Raw genomic sequence first — 19,947 nt, forward strand, 5'->3', positions numbered from 1 at the left:
ATACCGAAGAAGAGGAGAAGGAGGATGCCCCTAAAGAAGGGGATGTTGGGTGACGCACAGGGCACATGGAATGGGGCTTGGTGCTTGGACCTGTCTTCCACACTAGACTGTAGAGGGGCTGAAGTCAGGAAACTGAGTCTGCGGGGGAGAACCTGGCAGGTAGGCACCCAGCCAGAGATTGTGGCTCTCAGGAGCTGTCCTTTCTGTCGGTCTTGAATGTTATTATGTGACTTAGGGTAAGAAACAAGGCCACTGACTGTACCACCCAGAACCGAGAAAAAAGTTCAGAACTGGGGATGAAATCAGTACCAGGAGTCCTGCATGGGAGGCAAGAGCTCTGATGCAGGGTCAGACCCAGAGCCCAGGGACAGTTCAAACTCAAGGCTGCATCGACACTGAAGGAAGCAACAGATGGGGTGGCTGGTATCAGCGCCATCTCACCTGCCTAGGTCCAGGCCCTGGAAGTCAGCCACCAGGCAACCTCAATACATTTTGCACCGTGTCCCTGGGGACATCGGAGGCGGCAGCAGTGGGAGCTTTATGTAGATGTGCGCAGTCAGGAAAGATATCTGGGAGTCTTCACACAGGAAAAAGAACGAGAGAGATGCAATAGAAAAAGGAATTGGGGCTCACATTAGCCCCATTCTTCCTCCCCTCTCATGTTAGTTTTCCCCTCTTCCATCCAAGAGGCCCACAGTTTTCTCACCTGCAGAAAAGGTAGATAGCAGCACGTGCTTTATGGGGTGATTGAATGGAGTGAAAGACATAGTTGATGCAATGCAGTTAGTGTTGCCAGAGTCAGCAACAGAGTCAGCATTATTTTTCAATATTTATACTCGTGGTGATACTAGATGTGCACTGGGGGTGAATGAATGAAGGAACAGATGAATTCTTCCAGGTAGCTATGTGGCTCCCTTCAAAATGACGTATCCCCCTGACTTATAGAAAGACGAGTTCCTCTCATTATTTTTCTAGTTAACTGAAAAAAAAAAATCCAATTTGAGCAAACTCTCCATCCACCTCTTGTTGCATCCTGTGCAAATGGCTTCCTTAATTAAAAGATCTTAATCACAGCCCAGCTTTTCCCATAGAGCTTTCCAAGGGGAGGCAGGCTCTGCCAGGGTGGGTCCTGCAAAACATCAGAGGGAGGGAGTCACCTGCATCTGCAGCACCTTGGGAACTCCCAGCACTGTGCTCCCTCTCCCCCAGTCTCAATCTCCACTCCTACCTGGCATCACCCGACTCCTCCTTCTTCCTAACAATCTTCATTCCCTTTGAGGCTCTCTGTCTTCCTCACTGTTCCTCTGTCTAGGCCTATCTTGGTCAGTAGGTCACCCTGACCTCTGTGCTCCCTCCTTATCTCCCTCTTTCAGTAGATTCTTCATGTTGAGGCTGGTGGCAGGTGCTGCTTTCACAGCCTTTGGACTTGGTTACTATGGAAACTCCTTTAGAAACCAACACATTGCTCACTTGATGATGCATCCTTGGATAATTTCCACCTAGGGGCCTTTCCTCTGGCCCCTCCTTACATCTTGCTCAGACCCAAGCCTTTTCTATTTCCTCCTTCAAGATACAGATATACAGTCTCAAACTTCCCTTCTCCAGGAAGATTTGATTGTGGTCATAACAACAACAACAATGATGATGATGATGATTTCTAAGTCCTCCCACCTTGCATAGAACTCCTTCCAACCTCCAGCTTCTGAGGCTATCACTGGCATGGCATGTTGAGCCCCAGCTGGCCCATGACTGTGCAGTGAGCCTTAGGGAGCCCCCACCACCGTGACTCTGTCCATATCTGTCCTTATCTGCCCTCCCTGCAAGTAGTCAGGCAAACACTAGCCAAAATGGGGTTGGCTTTCCATGGGGTCATACTTGAAGAGTCTATGACAGCTTCACTTGACTGTGAAGTTTTGCTTTAGGCCAGAGCTGTGGCCTGAACATAGTTTATAAAAAGAGATGGTTTGGTCCAGATGTCCAAATGGTCGACATGGATTGCGGGTAACCTGAGGCAAGGATTAAAGCTAAAGTCATGGAACTGGTTGTTGAGCTCTGGGCACTGAGCAGGTGGGAGGACCCTCATTTCCAGGAAGGCCTCTGGGTCCTGGAGATCCTCTTCTGGACAGATATGAATGGTGGATGGGACACCAGGGAGTGTGAGTCAGGAGGAGTGGGGAAGGAAAGACAATATTTTCAACTTAAAAAAGACCATAGAGATCTCCTATTCTGGAATTTTTCCCGTAGTTTTTGAGCCTCAGAAACTTCTTCAAAGAAAATACTTTGCAAAAACCCCAAACAGATGTTTTCTGATTTACTTCATCCTCTAGTTCAGAAATGCCTTGCCTTGCTTATAGAAGTCATCATTTTATAGGTCAGAGATGGTGGAATAGGGGCAATTTCATGTGATTAAAACTAATAGAGATGCTTCAGGATACATTTTTATCAGTTTTTACCAGAACTGGCAGCCTCACCACTCACTTTAAATCTAAGGAACCACAAAGTCTGCACTGGACTCACTGTCTTTTTCCTTCTGTGAACGTCAAACAAACTTGCAGCCGTGGTCTGGATGGTGGTTTTGCAGTCATTACCAGAACATGATAGAAGGATAAACACAGGCTGCATGGAATATGAGCAGGTGTGCTGAGAATCCACGTTGTCCCAGAGACAAACAGGGAAAATGTGTGTATTCCTGCTGCTCTCATTTCTTTCCCACCTGCAACTATATTTAGAGAGACCTGTTGTTGATAATCTGATACATTTCCTCCCAATCCTTTTTCAAAAATAAATAGAAATGCAGTGCTAATATAAGTAAACATATTTTTAACAAAATTAGAGTCACATATACCTATTGATTATAAATTTTTTTTTCACTCAATAGTATATTGTGACTGGTGTGGGTTGCCATGCCCTCCTCTAGGGGATCTTCCTAACCCAGAGATCAAATCTGCATTTCTTGTCTCCTGCATTGGCAGGCAGGCTCTTTACAAGTAGCACCACCTGGAAACCCCATATTGTGACTATATGTTTATATCAGCAAATATACCTCTAGCATCAATACTCTCAATTACTGTGCAATGATACATTGTATAGTATAAGTAATAAACTATCTAGCCATATGCTAATTGATGTACATTAAGTTATGACCAACCTAGATAGCATATTAAAAAGCAGAGACATTACTTTGCCAACAAAGGTCTGTCTGGTCAAGGCTATGGTTTTTCATGTATGGATGTGAGAGTTGGACTGTGAAGAAAGCTGAGCACTGAAAAATTGATGCTTTTGAACTGTGGTGTTGGAGAAGACTCTTGAGAGTCCCTTGGACTGCAAGGAGATCCAACCAGTCCATCCTAAAGGAGATAAGTCCTGGGTGTTCATTGGAGGGACTGATGCTGAAGCTGAAACTCCAATACTTTGGCCACCTCATGTGAAGAGTTGACTTGTTGGAAAAGACCCTGATGCTGGGAGGGATTGGGGACAGGAGGAGAAGGGGACATCAGAGGATGAGATGGCTGGATGGCATCACCGACTCAATAGGCATGAGTTTGAGTAAACTCCAGGAGTTTGTAAGGGACAGGGAGGCCTGGCGTGCTGCGATTCATGGGGTCTCAAAGAGTTGGACACGACTGAGCGACTGAACCGAACTGAACTGAACTGAAGGCTTTTTTCCCCTTTTTGTTATAAACATCATGTTGATAAAAAGTTCTTATATACATATCTATGCTTATTTGCCCAATTATTTCTTTATAAAAGTGGAATTGTTGACTCAAAGCAGTATACACTAGTGTGGACACTGTTGGTTAGCTGACCAAAGCCCCATGCACAGTCCCAATTCCTATCACACTGTATACTCAATATGGCTTTTATTTTCTGTATCTGATGGCATCTGGGGTCTTGCTGATTTTGGAAAGACTGCCCTCCCCTTCCAGAGTTCAGTTCCATTCAGTTCAGTTGCTCAGTCGTGTCCAACTCTTTGCCACCCTATCAACTGTAGCATCCCAGGCTTCCCTGTCCATCACCAACTCCCAGAGCTTACTTAAACCCATGTCCATTGAGTTGGTGATACCATCCAACCATCTCACCCTGTGCCACCCCCTTTTCCTCCTGCCTTCAATCTTTCCCAGCATCAGGGTCTTTTCCAATGAGTCAGTTCTTCACATCAGATGGCCAAAGTATTGGAGTTTCAGCGTCAGCATCAGTCCTTCCAATGAATATTCAGGACTGATTTTCTTTAGGATGGACTGGTTGTATCTCCTTGCAGTCCAAGAGATTCTTAACAGTCTTCTACAAACCACAGTTCAACAGCATCAATTCTTCGGTGCTCAGCTTTCTTCATAGTCCAACTCTCACATCCGTTAGCTACTTCTTAAGGATAGTATTCACTTCTTAATGACAGTAAAGGATTCACCAGCAAAGCCAATTTTTAAATAGGAGCCAATCCACCCAGAGCTCACACCCCACCACCTCTTTATTGGGCTCTCTCACTTGGAGACCCTGTCCACCTACCCTAATACCCGAAGGCCAGGTACCAGGCAACCTGGGACAGCCCCTGGGTCGTAGAGTCTACTAAGCTTATTCAAATGCTTATCTAAGCCGCTGACCTGGCCTCAGCCATTCCCTCCCGTGCAGATTACAGCCACACTCACATGTCCCCCTTTGTCACCCCGCCTCCTGACCGACCCTTGTTCTTCCCCATGTAGCCTGTCCCTTTCTCTCAGGGACTATGGTTTAGTCTTTTCAATGACAATCATCTCCTGATCCTGTTGACCTTAATTTTCTATTAATATGAGCATGTGCGCTCAGTCATGTCAGCTGAGCCTATGAACTGTGAGCCTATGAACTGTAGCCCACCAGGCTTCTCTGGCCATGGGATTCTCCAGGCAAGAATACTGGAGTGGGTTGCCATGCCCTCCTCCCGGAGATATTCCCAACCCAAGGATTGAACCCAGGTCTCCTGCCTCTCCTGTATTGGCAGGCAGTTTTTTCACCACTGAGCCACCTGGGAAGTCCTTCTGTTAATACACTACATTTTAAAACACATCGGCAGGGGCATGAAGCACAGGCCTGTCCACCTCTGTTTCTTTTGTGGCCAGACAGAAAGTGCTTAGGCCTGGCAAGCTACTTATTTCAGAGTGACTCTTCTGTGGTAACAGGGGGATAGCTTGGGCCCAGCACTGACGTCTAACAGAACAGACTCATCAGTAGCCCCATGCCCACCACCTTCTCTGGTTACATCTCCATCTGCTGCTCCCTCGAAGGGAAGGTGGATGATCTGGATGATACCCTCTCCTGCCACATCTTGCCAGCTGGCTTTCCAAACACAGGTATGAACTCCAGGTGGGCAGGCTTCTTGAACCTGTGCCTTGATGTACTTCCAAATGCATGGCTTAGCTATACGGGCATGGACAGAAGTCAGAATGTGAACTTCTGTATTAGAATGTATTAGACCAAACAAGTTGGTGCTATTGGAAACAGGGCAGAAAAAATTTTAAATCACAGACATCGGAGTTAAACAACCTGAATTTGAATCCAGTTATGTTATTTGTGAACTTTGGAAAATTTCTTAGACTCATTGAAGGTCAAGTCCTTCATCTCTAAAGTGGAAGAAAAATAACCTATCTTAAAAGATTGTTATTAGATTCAAATGAAATCATACATATAAAGCACTCTATTAGTTAGAATTCTTTCAGTTGCAATTTACATAAATTAAGCCCTTTCCCAAAAAAGCTGATTAATTAATCACATAACCTGGAAGTCCAGAGTTGTTAGTTTCAGGCAGCATTGGATCCAGGGGCTCTAAGGGCATGACTGGGACTCAGCCTTTCTCTCTGCTGCCCTTTGCAGAGAGACTTTCTGCATATAGTGCCTAACTGCCTTTGGAGACCAACAAGCCTTCATCGTCCCTATTGCTTCTGATCCCAGAAGAGAAAGGATGATTTACCTACCTGGGTTTCAGTAGGAATCCTGGGAAGTTCTCTGATTGGTCCAGCTTGACTCATGTGTCAACCATCAATCAATCAACTCTGTGGTCAAGACCAGCCACATGCCTGGCCCAGGTAGGAATCAGGGGAGTAACACCAGAAGGGGACTGAGTGATTGCATGAAAGTGGGGATGCTGAGGCCAACAGCCCTTGTCCATTACATGTTTTGGCAGAAATCAAAGCTGAGTTTACAAAGTGACATGCTTTGGGGGAACTCTGGCCTGTAGACATGCTCTGTGTGACTCACACAGAGTTGTCAGCAACGGATATTAACTTACCACATTAAACATTTCTGTGGGAAGTATAAATTATCACAGCTCTCATGAAGGGCAATGCAGCAATAACTATCTAAATTAAAATGTACATGCTTTTGACCCAGCAATTCCACTTCTAGGAATTTACCCTACAATTCATTTACACACATATAGTTCTGGGAAATGACTACATAGAAAGTTGTGAGTACAGTTTGTAAGAGCAAAAGACTGGAAATCACCTAAATGCCCATCAACAGAGGATGAGTTGAAGGAAGCATGATGGACTGGTTCAAAAGAATTTTTTAAAAAAGAAAACCTGAAAAAAAATATCCTGATGAATTGATATGGACCAACTCCCAAAATATTTCGTTGAGTGAAAAAATAAAGTTCAGCACAGGGCATATAGCATGATATAGCATGGCCCAGTTTTTAAAGAACTGAGGAACTGTGTATGTGAGTGCATGCGTTTGTGTGTGTGTTTGCTTTCGTGTGCTGGGAAGGATTCAGGAGAAACTGGTAACTGTGGTTATCTGTGTGGGGAGAGAGCTGAAGGAGCAGGTCTGGAGGATAATGTGAAAGGTCAGCTTTTCACTGAATATTGCAGTATTTGATTAGCTCCTACTTACACTATGTTTTTGAATCATGTGAATATATTACCTATTTTAAAGTAAAGTAAAAACATTATTATCCAAATAAAGTAATGTTAAGTACCTTGTGTGGTCAAGGTTTATGTTTGGACTTCATACACAGCCTGGAATCTCAAAGGAAAAGATCTCAACACTTTTATTTCTTTGGGTTTTTCTCCACATTGCTAACCACCTAGATGTTTAAGAAACACAGGATGGTTTCCATGGGATGAAGTGAATCAGGGAAGGCTTCCTGACAGAAATTTCCAGCAGGCTCTTGAAAGATGAATAAGTGCTGAGGGTGTGCAGAAGGAGGTGGGGTTTCCAGGCAGAGGGAACAGCACGTGACTAAAGCCTCCGCATTTGCAGAAAGCATTATGAGGGGGCCAGGCCAAATTCCAAGAAGCTGGAGGAGGACGTGTGCCAGGAGCAGGCAAGACTAGGGAGGTCAGCAGGGTCAGGTCACCACGAAGCACCCAGGGTCCATCCCATAGGCGACGCGACGTCATCGATGTCCCATGTCACAGTGTCCCCATGTCAGCAGGGGTGAAGGAAACCAGGCTGACCAAACCACAGTCCGGCGGCTGATGAGAAGGCCCAACACCCAGGGACCAAAAACGCCCCTCTCTTTGGTGGCTTCATCTTCACAGACCTCATTTGCGGCCTTCCAGTTATAGCATTCTGCCTTCAAAAGGAAGAAGCCAATTACCCCTGCCCCTTGCAGCTGGCTGCATTTAACCCTTCTCCTGCCAAGCCCCTGTCTGCAGCCAGTGGAGCATGGTGTCTCCCAGGGCAGAGCCACCCTAGCCCATCCCTTCCTGTTTGCCACCCACAGCATCTTCTGTTTCTGGAAGGCACCAAATTTTGTAGCAAAGTTGGAAAGAAACCAGCTGTCCTGGAGCCTCACCCTTGGACTCAAGGCTCTCCTTGCCCTCCTCCACCTCCCTTCCCAGACCTCTTTTCTCGAAGATTCTGTCTACTCTTCCCATCATATCTAGTCCCAGACATGAATTACCCTTGACTGCAAGGGAGACTGGGACAGATGCCCTGTCTGCCCTGATGTCCCACCAAGGGGCCAGGAACCAAAAACTCCGGTGAGAGGCGCTCTGTCCAGGGAGAATGTGCTGAGAAGGGGCGGCAGGTGGAGGGAGTGGGGATTCAGAAAAGGCCTCAGGACCCCTGCAAGCCCACCTCCCACACTGACTTCTGCTCAGCACTGAGCAAGTCCAGTCTGAAGCTGGGGATTTTGATGTTCTACAAGTTCAACCTGAAAGAAAGACTTAACAAAATACTTTCTCACTTTTAGAAAATTACATATGTAGTTCATAGTTCTTACCGATTATTTTTTAAATCAGAATATAGAAGTAAGCAAAAGAGAGAAGGGGAATATAAAACTTGTGAACCCATTATCCTAAGACATTGATATTTATTGTTGTCTTTCAGTCACACAGTTGTGTCTGACTTTTTGCAACCCCATGAACTACAGCACGCCAGGCCTCCCTGTCCCTCACCATCTCCTGAAGTTTGCCCAAGTTCATGTCCATTGCATCAGTGATGCCATCCAGCCATCTCATCCTCTGATGCCTTCTGCTCCTTCTGCCTTCAACCTTTCCCAGCATCAGGGACTTTTCCAAGGAGTCAGCTGTTCACATCAGATGACCAAAACACTAGAGTTTCAGCTTCAGCATCAGTTCTTCCAACGAGCATTCAGGGTTGATTTCCCTTAAGATTGACTGGTTTTATCTCCTTGCTGTCCAAGGGACTCTCAGGAGTCTTCTCCAGCACCACAGTTCAAAGGCATCAATTCTTCAGCGCTCCACCTTCTTTACAGTCCAGCTCTTACAACCATACATGGCCACTGGGAAGACCATTACCTTGACTATATGGTCCTTTGTTGGCAGAGGAATATCTCTGCTTTACAACACACTGTCTAGATTTGTCATAACGTTCATGCCAAGAAACAAGCGTCTTCTGATTTCATGGCTGCAGTCACCATCCGCAGTGATTTTAGAGCCAAGAAGTGGAAATCTGTCACTCTTTCCACCTCCCCTGTCCCCCTCCCCCCGCCCCCTCCCCCCGCCATTTGCCATGAGGTAATGGGGCCGGATGCCATGATCCTAGATTTTTTAACATTTAGCTTTAAGCCAGCTCTGTCATTCTCCTCCTTCACCCTCATCAAGAGGTTCTTCAGTTCCTCTTCACTTTCTGCCATTAGAGTGGTATCATCCATATGTCTGAAGTTGTTGATGTTCCTCCCACCTTTTTGATTCCAGCTTGCAACTCATCCAGTCTGGCATTTCTCACGATGTGCTCAGTGTACAGGTTAAATAAACAGGGTGACAGCAGACAGCCCTGACATGCTCCCTTTTCAATCTTGAACCAATCAGTTTGATATTTATTTTTTTGGTATAAATCCCTAAGTTGCATTGTTTTGTTTTTCAAAAAATAGAATCATATGGTATATTCTCCTTTATAACCTGATTTTCCACTTACCAAATCATAACCATCTTTCCACAATAGTAGATATTCTTCTACAACATTATCTTTAATTAGCTTCACAGGACCCCACTGCTTAGATGTGCCACAGTGTGACCAGCAGCCCCCCATTATGATTTTATCCCAATTTTTTGCACTTAAAATCAGTGCTCCAGTGAATATTTGTATATATGTACCTTTTATTCTTGCTCGGTTACTTCCTCTATGATCAACTTCTGGAAGGAAAATTTCTGAAGGAAGGGCTTCTGCTCTTTTAGGCATTTGAGTTCTCCTGCCAAATGATAGAAATAAAGTTTATGAACAGAATTAAATCCCATCCCAGAAGCTTGTCAAAGGTATGGGTCCCCTGGATTGACCACACTTATCCTGGGGACGGGAGGTGACCAGGGCCAGCAGAGCAGCCTCAAGGAGGGACAGAGAGCCACAGAGAACACATAAATTTTAAAAAAATTTATTGGGATATAATTGTTTTACATCGTGTTAGTTTCTGCTGCACAACATCGTGAATGAGCCATGTGCATGTTAAGTCACTCAGTCCTGTCCAACTCTTTGTAACCCTATAGACTGCTGCCTGCCAGACTCCTCTGTCTGGGATTCTCCAGGCAAGAAAACTGGAGTGGGTTGCTATGCCCTTCGCCAGGGGTTCTTCCTGACCTAGGGACTGAACCCATGTCTCTCGTCTCCTGCATTGGCAGGTGGGTTTTTTACCACCTGGGAATCAGTCATTATGTGTATATATGTGCCCTCCCTCTTGATCCTCCCTCCCACCCCCCCCCACTCTACCCCACTAGGTTATCACGGAGCACTGAACTGGGCTCCCTGGAGCTCAAGAATTAAGCCATAGAAGGAACCTAGCCCATTAGACCAAGAGCTTCATTTTCACCATGGTGATGCTTATGTGCTAAAGCACTGCTTCAGTCCTCATAAGTCCCCAAGGAGGTAGAACCTCTGTATCCAGTTGAGGAAACTGAGGCTCAGATGAGTTTGAATGTCTGCTCAGTGTCATGAAGCTGGCAAGAGAAATGCCAGATCCGCAGGAAGCCATCTGGTCCTGCCACATTCTGAAAAGAAGAGGGTGCTGCCTGCAGCACAGCCCTCCCCGATCCCCTGCCTACCGCTCCCCGGGTCACTGGCATAAACCCAGGCCACTCAGAGCCAAGGGCAAGTTCCCAGTGACTTCCTTACTGCAGCTCTCTGGGAAAAGCTGGCTTGAAGGGCTGGAATTCAAATTCAAACCATTTTCACATGCAGTTGGTGGTGAGAGTGCAGACATTTGGGTCCTTAGACTCATAGATCCCCATCAAGTGCCTGGAACATGCCTCAGTCCCCAGCTAGAAACAATGGCAGATGTAGAAGAGTTTTCACACTCAGGTTTCCAACAGAGGCTGGGAGGTCATGAGATGTGTGGGCTGCTCCTCTCGCCCTTGGACAAGAATCAGCGTCGGTTTTGATATTATGATTGCCATCTGCTGTGCTGTGGAATGTTCAGTCATGTCCGACTCTTTTCAACCTCATGGACTGTAGCCCACCAGGCTCCTCTGTCCCTGGAATTCTCCAAGCAAGAATACTGGAGCAAGTTGCCATTTTCTTCTCCAGGGGATCTTCCCAACCCAGGGATCGAACCCATGTCTCTTGCATCTCCTGCATTGCAGATGGATTCTTTAGCACTGAGCCACCAGAATGATTGAAACCAACTAAATAAACAACAGTATCTGAGAAGCCCACATCAGTTTTTCCCTGCACTTTGCATGCTTTTCCCTGTCCTTCTCACCTTAAGAATCTGATCCCCATGTAGAAACATAGCCTCTATTGTTGAAAGGTTGTTCCACTTGAGATGTAGCTTCCAGTTACAGGCAGAAATCCATGGGCAGCCTCTGCCTAGGAGAAATATTCTTGTCACATAAGAATCCCTCTATTAATCAAAAATCATATTATGGCTTCGAGAATGAAGTTTCCTTTACTACTCTTTAATAATAAGCCTGAGATAAGATAAAATTGGTAATTGCACGTTCTCTTCTGATGGGAGATAATACAAAAGTGGTATAGAAATTTGACTTAAAAGAGTATATTCACTAGGCTAATAGGCTTCCATTATGTGTTCTTTACTCATTCATTCATTACAATTTTGCCACATATGGAAAACTTTAATTGGAAGTTACTTATTACATTGTTCCTAAATGTTAGCAGCAGAGGAAAGTTTTCGATAATCAAAGAAAGTTGAATGCAATAGAAGCCCAGGATTTTCTAGACAGTGAATCCAGTAAAAGTAGATCGCCTGTACCAAGCATGGGTGAGGGCTTTCTCCTCAACAGATGACCTTCAAATCAGAGATTAAGGACCAACTTCATGTTGACAAAGCTCAGATATTTTTCAGTGAAAGTACAGCAAATGGATTCTAAATCATATATTGACATGTGCATTTTATTTCATGTATGACCCATATTTCAGAAGGCAGCTGTCCCTCAGCTACAGTCCACAGTCAAGGGAGAACAATCAGATGCAAGGAAATCCTATAGGTTTGTTTTTTTGTGCGATTTTTTCCAGCCTACAGGTTATGCCTTAATACCTATGAATCAATTAAATCATATTTACATTTCTGACACCAGCATGCTCAAGGAGCACTATCACAAGGGGATATTCCTGATCGAGAGGCAAAGCCCTACAAACATCTAGCATAACTGGTGTAACTGAAGTAGGAAGTGTGGTTCACCAGGCATTCTGTGGTTCCCATCAGTCCAGCTGGGATTTGGTCCTTCCCTGGATCATATCTCACTGGTATGGACTCAGCACCAGGGGGTGTCCATATCCAGAGAGCTTTGTGAATGGTGTTTCCCTGGGCCTCACTTACACCACAAAACAGAAGAGTTGAAGCAGATTCGTTTGTCCAAATCGTTCTTTAGCTTTGATTTCTAACCATAAAATAAGGATGTGTTCATTTGCATTTGGAAGTATCTATGAGCCATACTCAATCCAGATCTACAAGGAAGGCTGGCAGAGGTTTACCATCATCATCGTGATCACCATCACCATCTTAGAGATGCCAGAGCCAGAGGATTCTGCTCGCACCCAGCACCACCCAGCTGGTAAGTGCTAAATTTTGTCAGAAGCCCAATCTTCTGACCCCTCCTCCCTCACCCCAGGGCTGCCAACCGCTTCAGAGGGACCCAGGTGGAAAGCCCTCACTAAATGAGCAGATAATCCACTTAGGGCTAAACGGAAATTTGTAAATCAACTCCTCCCTTCAGATCTGGCATGTAACATTTATAGAGCTTGGATCCTTCCTCAGAGAAGAGTCTCGTGAAAAATACTTTCTGTGGTTAAGCTTGTGTCTAAGCTCTCCCTTCCCTTAGAGGGCTCTTTAATGAAACGTCAGGAGATTGATAAAACGAGGTGGCAGCCACCCCAGGACACATTTTTATGGAGGCTCCTCCGTCTCTCTTCCCCAAACCACCACCCTTAACTAGGAACACATGAGGACAGCACCCAGCCTTAGCACTGACAGGTGAAAACCCACACCAATTTAGAAAAAGCATCCCAGCGCAGGTCAGCAGAGCATGATTCCTGGGAGCTTCTGGGGGGGAATCTCACCCAAAGCAAACTTAAGGGACTTCTCTGGTGGTGCAGAGGTCGGGAATTCTCCTGCCAATGCAGGGGATATGGGTTTGATCCCTGTCCTGGGAAGAACCACATGCCACAGAGCAACTAAGCCCGTGCACCACAGTGAAGACTCAGTGCAGTCAAAAATAAAATAATTTTTTTTTAAAGGCAAACCTAAGGTGCTGTGAAGGTTCTTCCAGCTGCTAGCAGAGGCAGTGGAAATCAACAAGCTTTAGCCAGAGCTCCTGGGATATTGTGGCTTCTGTCACTTATTGACTCAATGAAGTTGAGTATGCTCCTTGCATCAATCAAAGAAACCGGCACATACATAAAGGAGCTCACAGTCTGGGGTTGAAGCGGGGAAGGGGATGGCAGAAAAGCCACTAGAAGATTATAGAATAATCAGTGTGGGGAGTCACACTCCAAATGGGATAGGAAGAGACGCCAGAAGGGCAGCCCTCATCCAGATTGTAGGGTAGGAAGTAGGAGAGCCTTATCCATGGGGTAGTGCTTGAGCTGAATTCTGAATGATGGGTAGGGGCTATCCAGATGGTCAAATGAAGAAAGGGTGTTCTAGCAGGGGCACAACACAGAAGCTAGAAGAACATGAGGCAGATATCATGGGAATGGGAAGGCACTGAAAAACTCGCCCAAGATCTTCAGCAACTCCAGAAGCCCATCCTCCGACCGGCAGTGTACTCCAGAATCTCATGAATGTTCACTGAACATGACCAGATATCACCAGAGCCCCAGGCACTCAGACGCTGGGCAGCCAGAGCCTGGTTCAAGATTTGACACCAGAGGAAGGTCCACGTGGAGCCCAGACTTGCCTGGGTCATGCCGGAGATCCCCAGAGAACTTGCTGAAGTTCTCTTTTCCTCAGTTTCCTCATCTTGCAAATTGGATTAGTAATACCTTCTCTGAAAAGTTTTCCTGAACATTTAAAATAATGCCTACGGCAATACCTAGAAGAAAGGTGACAACCCCATGCAGTCATTTCATTTCTGTTGCTGTTATGGGGCATCTTGACTGGACTCGGGACGATCCTGGAGCCACAGACAGCGCCATCCATTCCACACTCGCCTGCTGAGTCTGAGTTAATGGCAGGTCTATGGGCTGACAGTCTTCATACCTCCAGAGACCCACAGGTTACACTCTGCCAACAACAGGGCTTAGCTCTGCTTCAAAGCCCACAGAATCCAGTTACCACCATTTTTCTCTCCTTGTGCTTTTAAAGAACACACCCTCCATTATTAGTTGAAGTCAAAAGAGAATTGCAAAGGTAAGTCTGTTGGAGGGAAGAACAATGTCACATTCTCAAGACAAACAGAAATGTCGTCGGAGTGTCTACCATTTGGATTGGCAGCACCACCTCCCTGCTGCCCGAAGATCTGAATTGGTAGTTTTCTTTCTCCATCTTTTCTCCCCCTCATGTGATTCCACTCTTACCAATCAATTTTGGTGACTCTTTTGAGGTAAGAAAATTAACTTTATTACAGGGATGATTGATCATGCCCAGTTTCACTGACTCTCCACCGCTATCCAATAGATTCTGGCATTAACTCAAAATGAGCCCGGAGGGCCCCGTATCCTAGGAAAGCCCTCAGCTCCAGGCAACCCAGGACCATTGGGCAGCCTTGCCTGGGTACCAAGCAGTCCTTATGAATCCCAACTCCACCATGCAATGTGACCTTGGGCAAATTACGGACCCTCTCTCAGCCTTCATTCCTCATCTGTAAAACAGTGATACTATACCTGTTACACAGTTGTGTGTGCCTGTCATACAGTGGACAATAAGGGAAGGACAGCTATTTTCTATTTCTAATATCATTATTCTTCTCTTCTTGACTCTGAAGGGATGTCCTGTTGCTGAGTACCTTTGCCATCCCCATGAAGAGGCCACGCAGAGTCTAAGTCCTAAGCATGTGTTGGCTCCAGCCCCCCTTACCGGAACAGCAGCCTTCTATTCCATGTCGCTATCAAACTATTGTGCCTCTCCTGCCAAAACCTGCAGAAGAAACACCCTCCTCCAGGAAGTCTTCCAAGGCGGACTCTGTGTCCAATCTCATTCTTTTTTGGTCTCCCAGCAGGAAAAAGAAAATACACTCAGATGAGATACCAAGGAGGATTTTTATAGAGGGACCATTTTTAGGAATATGAATAGGACCTAAAGAACCACCACTGGAAATCAAAGTCCCAGAGAGCAGCGGCAGCAGGAAGCTGTATCCACCCCTTGGCCTGAAGGGAATGGTGTTCTTGGAGCATTGTGAGAGCTCAGGCCAGGCTGGAATTGGCCAAACCCAGAAGCCAGAGGGCAAGGGGGCCTGGGAGATGCAGTACGTGCACGTCGACTGTGGCCACAGAGAGCAGGACAGGGAAGCGAAAGGAAGGGGCAGGGGCAGAGATGAAGACTAAAGCATACCCTGTTAGTCCAACTCCTCCGCTGGCTCTCCAAACAGGGTAACTGGGGAGCAATCTGCTATTTGAGAGACATACGTTTTCCATCTGAGGATCTGTGTTGAAGGCTATGGTGTCACACCCCACGATGTTCCCACAAACATTCAGCCGCATCTTCTCCCTCTGGATTTCCCTCTGAGGCAGAGAGCTTGTCACTTATTGAGCACCTACCATCAGGCAGTGGGCCCCGTTTGACCTGCACAACAATCCTGAAAGGGCTCCTGGTTTGCAGGTGAGGAAACTGAGGCTCGTTGAAGCTGAGCCTCGTCCAGGGTCACTCAGCTAGAACTGTATCCAACTCTGGCTGTGAAACCATCAATTATGTCACCAGACTCCATGGTTTTCATGAAAGATTGCCCAGCCTGCCTCCCTGTACACTGGCCAGCTGCCCACAGGCCTTATTCAGGCTTTTATCTATCTACTACAGGGTTGTTTGATGGGAGCCACTCAACCCTCACATCTGAGCCCAATGTTAGATGCACCCAAACTGACAAGCACTCGGTGTGGCTGTTTGTTCTATTATCACCTCCCCGAATAGTATGGAAATCAACCCAGTGGCATGTCCTTCACCTGAAACTTACCTTCCATAGGTGAGATGCCAGAATGAAGCCAAGATAAGCTCCATCCTGGCCTGCAAAGGGAGAGAGGGGACTTCTGCCACCCACTGTGATCCACCACATGCAGAACTCCTACATAAGAAAGGGGATTAAGAGTCGGGTGATCGAAAGTCATGGACAAATGTCCACTACTGGGTAATTTAAAGTCTTTTAAAAATATGCAAGATTCTCATCTCCGTAGAAGCTTTTGGACGTAATTCTGCCTGAACTGAGGAGAGGAGAGGAGATGGGCCAGAGTCCCTCCAGCTTTCATTCTGAGCTCTGTAGTGAGCAAGCTCAGTGTTGGCATGAAGAGGCAATGGCTTTCTCTTTTCAAGAGGAACACTGGACAACCTTGAAAAGCTGTGCCCTCCATCCCCCTGCCAGTAAACACAGGCACTGGGGCTTCCTGGTCCCCGTTCCAAGACCCTTGCCTGTCTCCTTCTATCTAGCCTCCATCTCTCCTGCTGCAGGACCGGCAGCCCATTCCTCTATTCCCAACCTCGTGGAGATGGAGAACAGCTGGGCCTTGATCCTCCGGAGAATAACTTTTCAGAGATTTGTTTGAGTGGAAACACCAGGGTCCTGAGGAATTTTCCCCTTTGTTTGAAAACGAATGACTTCCTCCTCCTGCTCTGAGGGGCTTCCACCTGAGTTGTGGTAACTTCAAAGGCTCCCCGCGTTCCTGCCAAAGAGGCCAGAGGCTCTCTGGGGCCTCCTCCCGCTGCTTCTGCCCGAGGTCCTGCGGCCTCTGCCTCGAGCCCACCCCTCAGCAGCCTGAATCAGGGCCCCGTGCAAGCTTGTGATGGGCTAGATGTCTGCATCTGCACAGATGTGTACCGAGGCTTGTGTTTGGGAGTGCGTGTGTGAATCCAAGATGCATTGTTCTCTTTGCCCGTTAAGAACCAACCTCAGAGAGCAGCGAGACAGGAGGGGAGACAGCTTTCAGCAGAGATTGCTGAGTTTCAGTTTGTAATAAGTATTTATGACCAAGTTACAACAAGCCCTGAAAAAGAAGCTTTTCATGGAAGCGCAGATACTTACTGCTGTGTTAATTACAAGCCTCTACTGGTCCTTCCAATATATGCTTTATGTTCTTTTTTAACACTTTCCAGTGATTCTTTTCTTCCTTTTTTGAAAACCATGCCCAAGGAACAGCTGTTTTCTATATGTAGCTGGGCCCTGCAACAGACAACTGTTTCTCTTTTAGCAACTTTGTCAAGCTTATTGTGAGATTAATCTGACTGCAGGTGTCAGGTAAAAGCAGAACTCTGTTTGCAAAGACCAAGAACCCTGTGGAGTGTGAGCAGGGAGGCCCAGGAGCCAGAAGACACATTGGTCAGAACTCAGGAAGCCCAAGAACCTGCAAGCCAGGCCTGGGATGGCCACATCCACCCTTGCCTGGCTGCAGGGCGACACCACACTTCATCAGGGACGCCTGGGTCCTGGAGAAAGATTCTTTGCAAGCTGAAGAGCAGATTGAAGAGCAGAGCCTTTTAATTGCCATGTCCCCAGTGACATAAAATCTCACAAACAACCTCCATAAATCACACCCTGATAGCTACCGGGCTTGTCCAACGCTAAACACAAGTGGACTCTTCTTTTAAGTAGAGTCTTAAGTTGTAGGCAGCACCATCACCCTTCAGCAAACATCTGTAGTTCATCTTATCGTTTGAAGAAATATATGAGTTTCACTGTCTTTTTTTTTTCTTTAAGCCTTTTGCAGCTTCTGGTCCTTGATTTCTTTGAAGACCATCTGCTCCATATAAAACTGGGGGTGGGGGGCATGCCGTGCAAAGGGAACATTTGGGAGCTATACAGGCTGTGAGAAAATGCAAACACTGCAAGAACTGTGTCGGCATCACTGGACAGAACACTTGTCCTCCCGAAACCCCAGACCCCCAGTGAGTGCTGGACTTGGGGCCTCGCTGCTGGCTCTGGCTGACGTGTGTTCTGGTTCTGCTTCGTGGCCCAAATTAAAAGCCCAGGGCTGGTGATTTTGAGAAACCTCAAACCTGGAAAATACATGCTGGGGTTGACCTCCCACACTCCCCTAAAAATAGCCTGTGAACAGCAGGATGCAAAGGGGGACCCGGGTGCCTTGGGTGATGTTTCTCGCAAGCGTAGCAACAAAGGCCCGGCTCGGGAGTGTATGTCATGGCATGATGTTACCACAGGGGGGTAGAAGTCACGCACTTGGCCGTCCTCTCGGAAAAGCAGAGGGGAAGAGAAACCAAGCTCTCCAAAGAATGGCAGCAATTCTTCCTGTCCTGCAGCCCGTCCCTCCCCCCAACCTCCGCCCCAACAGAGGTGTCGGAACTGAAGCTGGCCTCTCGGAGGCACCAGATGTTGAAACATTTGACCCCTGAAACCATCGCCACCCCCGGCCAAGCCCGGCTGGGTTTCCTCGGCCCTAACGTGGCCCAGGCAGCCTGCATTCTCAAGTTCCAGGAGTACCGCTCCACTTGCCAGGAAATGAATTTAAAGGATGCTTTAGAAAACCAGAGCAGTGCCTGTTTTGCCATGGAAGCAAAGCTAAAACAGTGATGATGACGGAGATTATAACACTAGCTCTTCCTTCACCCACACAAGTTTCTTTTCTTTTTATGTGTTGACCAGAGAGGTTCTTACAAATTCCAAAGCTTCCAACAGCCAGTTTCATTTTCCCATCTGCCCCACAAGCTCCAAAATGCTTTAGTTAAACTGATGAAAGCATTTACAGTTAGCATCCTTGGTATTAGCAGTATTAGTTTTATCACTAGAATTTTCAGAAAAGTTTTGCGAAGTTCAAACTCAGTCCTTTGTAAAAACAGGGGTCCTCCTGTTTTTACTTCTCGCTGGAAAGACAACCACACACACACACACACAAAGATTTTAGGTAATGAAACAAGCCACAGTTTTTTAAGGTTCATTTGAGCCTTTGCCCCTGAAAAGATCGACTCAAGCATCACTGGTAATTTTGTGGGTTGTCATGGAAGCCCTTCACTGGCTAAGCGTTCAGCGTCCAGCGGGATACCCTGGCCAGGTCTGACTTTGCCCACGCCTAGAAGGCAGTGGAGAGCCAGCATCATGTAGCACGGGGCTCTCACTGTTCCCGCCCCTCCTCCGAACAAGTCCAGTGGAAAGCCCAAAGCCAGTAAGCAGGAAGACGCCTTTAAACAACAGCACAGATTTACCCAACTCTGTCAAGCCTGCAGATTTACGGGACAGAGGAAATTTTACCCGAAGCGGGGGGAAAAAAAAAACTTTTTGTGTCAATCACCTCCTACAAACTCAGAAAATAAACTTGCTTGCAGTTGTTAGCCACTTGGTGGAGATGGCAGAGAAGCCGCTTTAAACAGTTGATTCAGCACTACAGTGGAGGGCGCAGGAGTTGCGGTAAGCCTTCCTCCCCCGCCCCGGGTCAGCGCCGCTCTCCTCTCTGAAGGCTGCCTCCGAAACGCTCAAGGTGCGCGGTGCGCGCGGAGCACTTTTATGTAGAAGCGCCTGCATCCGAGGTCTGTAGCGCTACCCTCTTTGACAGTTCCAGATGTTGTGAAGATGAAATACCTCCTGCTTGAGGAACTATGCAACTAGGAGCCCCGAAAGGTGTTCTGAATGAAGTTTAAAAAGGCATCCATCTTAAAATAATTTCAGCATCTCACTCGTCTATTTATAAGCACTGTAGGTGGCTTGGTTTTTTGTTTGTTTGTTTTTACCCTCTCAGAGTATTTTAAGAGACTTGCTTTTACATCAGGATATTTTAACCAATGACACTTCAAACTTCTGTCCTGCTTCTTTCTCCACCTGGGACCACCCGTTCAATCTGCCTTCCAACACTGTGGATATCTCTCTACATCAAGCTTGAGGCAGAAGGGCCTTCTTGTCTTTCCATTGGGTCCATCACTATCAACAGGGCCTGACAGTGGGAGGAAGGTGGAACCGTCCAGGCCTGGATCAAGAA

At 46.7% G+C, this 19,947-nt stretch overlaps 1 long non-coding RNA gene across 1 annotated transcript; it reads right to left on the bottom strand.

The window, feature by feature from the left end:
- Window positions 1-7,028: 7,028 nt before the first annotated feature.
- LOC110126855 (uncharacterized) lies at window positions 7,029-11,357 on the bottom strand. Its single transcript, XR_002310562.2, has 3 exons — window positions 11,126-11,357; window positions 9,531-9,625; window positions 7,029-7,543 (listed from the first exon to the last, which is right to left on the bottom strand). It is a non-coding gene; the product is annotated as an uncharacterized lncRNA (long non-coding RNA).
- Between the last annotated feature and the right edge of the window lie 8,590 nt (window positions 11,358-19,947).

The sequence above is a fragment of the Odocoileus virginianus genome, chromosome 13 (assembly GCF_023699985.2).
Source record: "Odocoileus virginianus isolate 20LAN1187 ecotype Illinois chromosome 13, Ovbor_1.2, whole genome shotgun sequence".
NCBI lineage: Eukaryota > Metazoa > Chordata > Mammalia > Artiodactyla > Cervidae > Odocoileus > Odocoileus virginianus.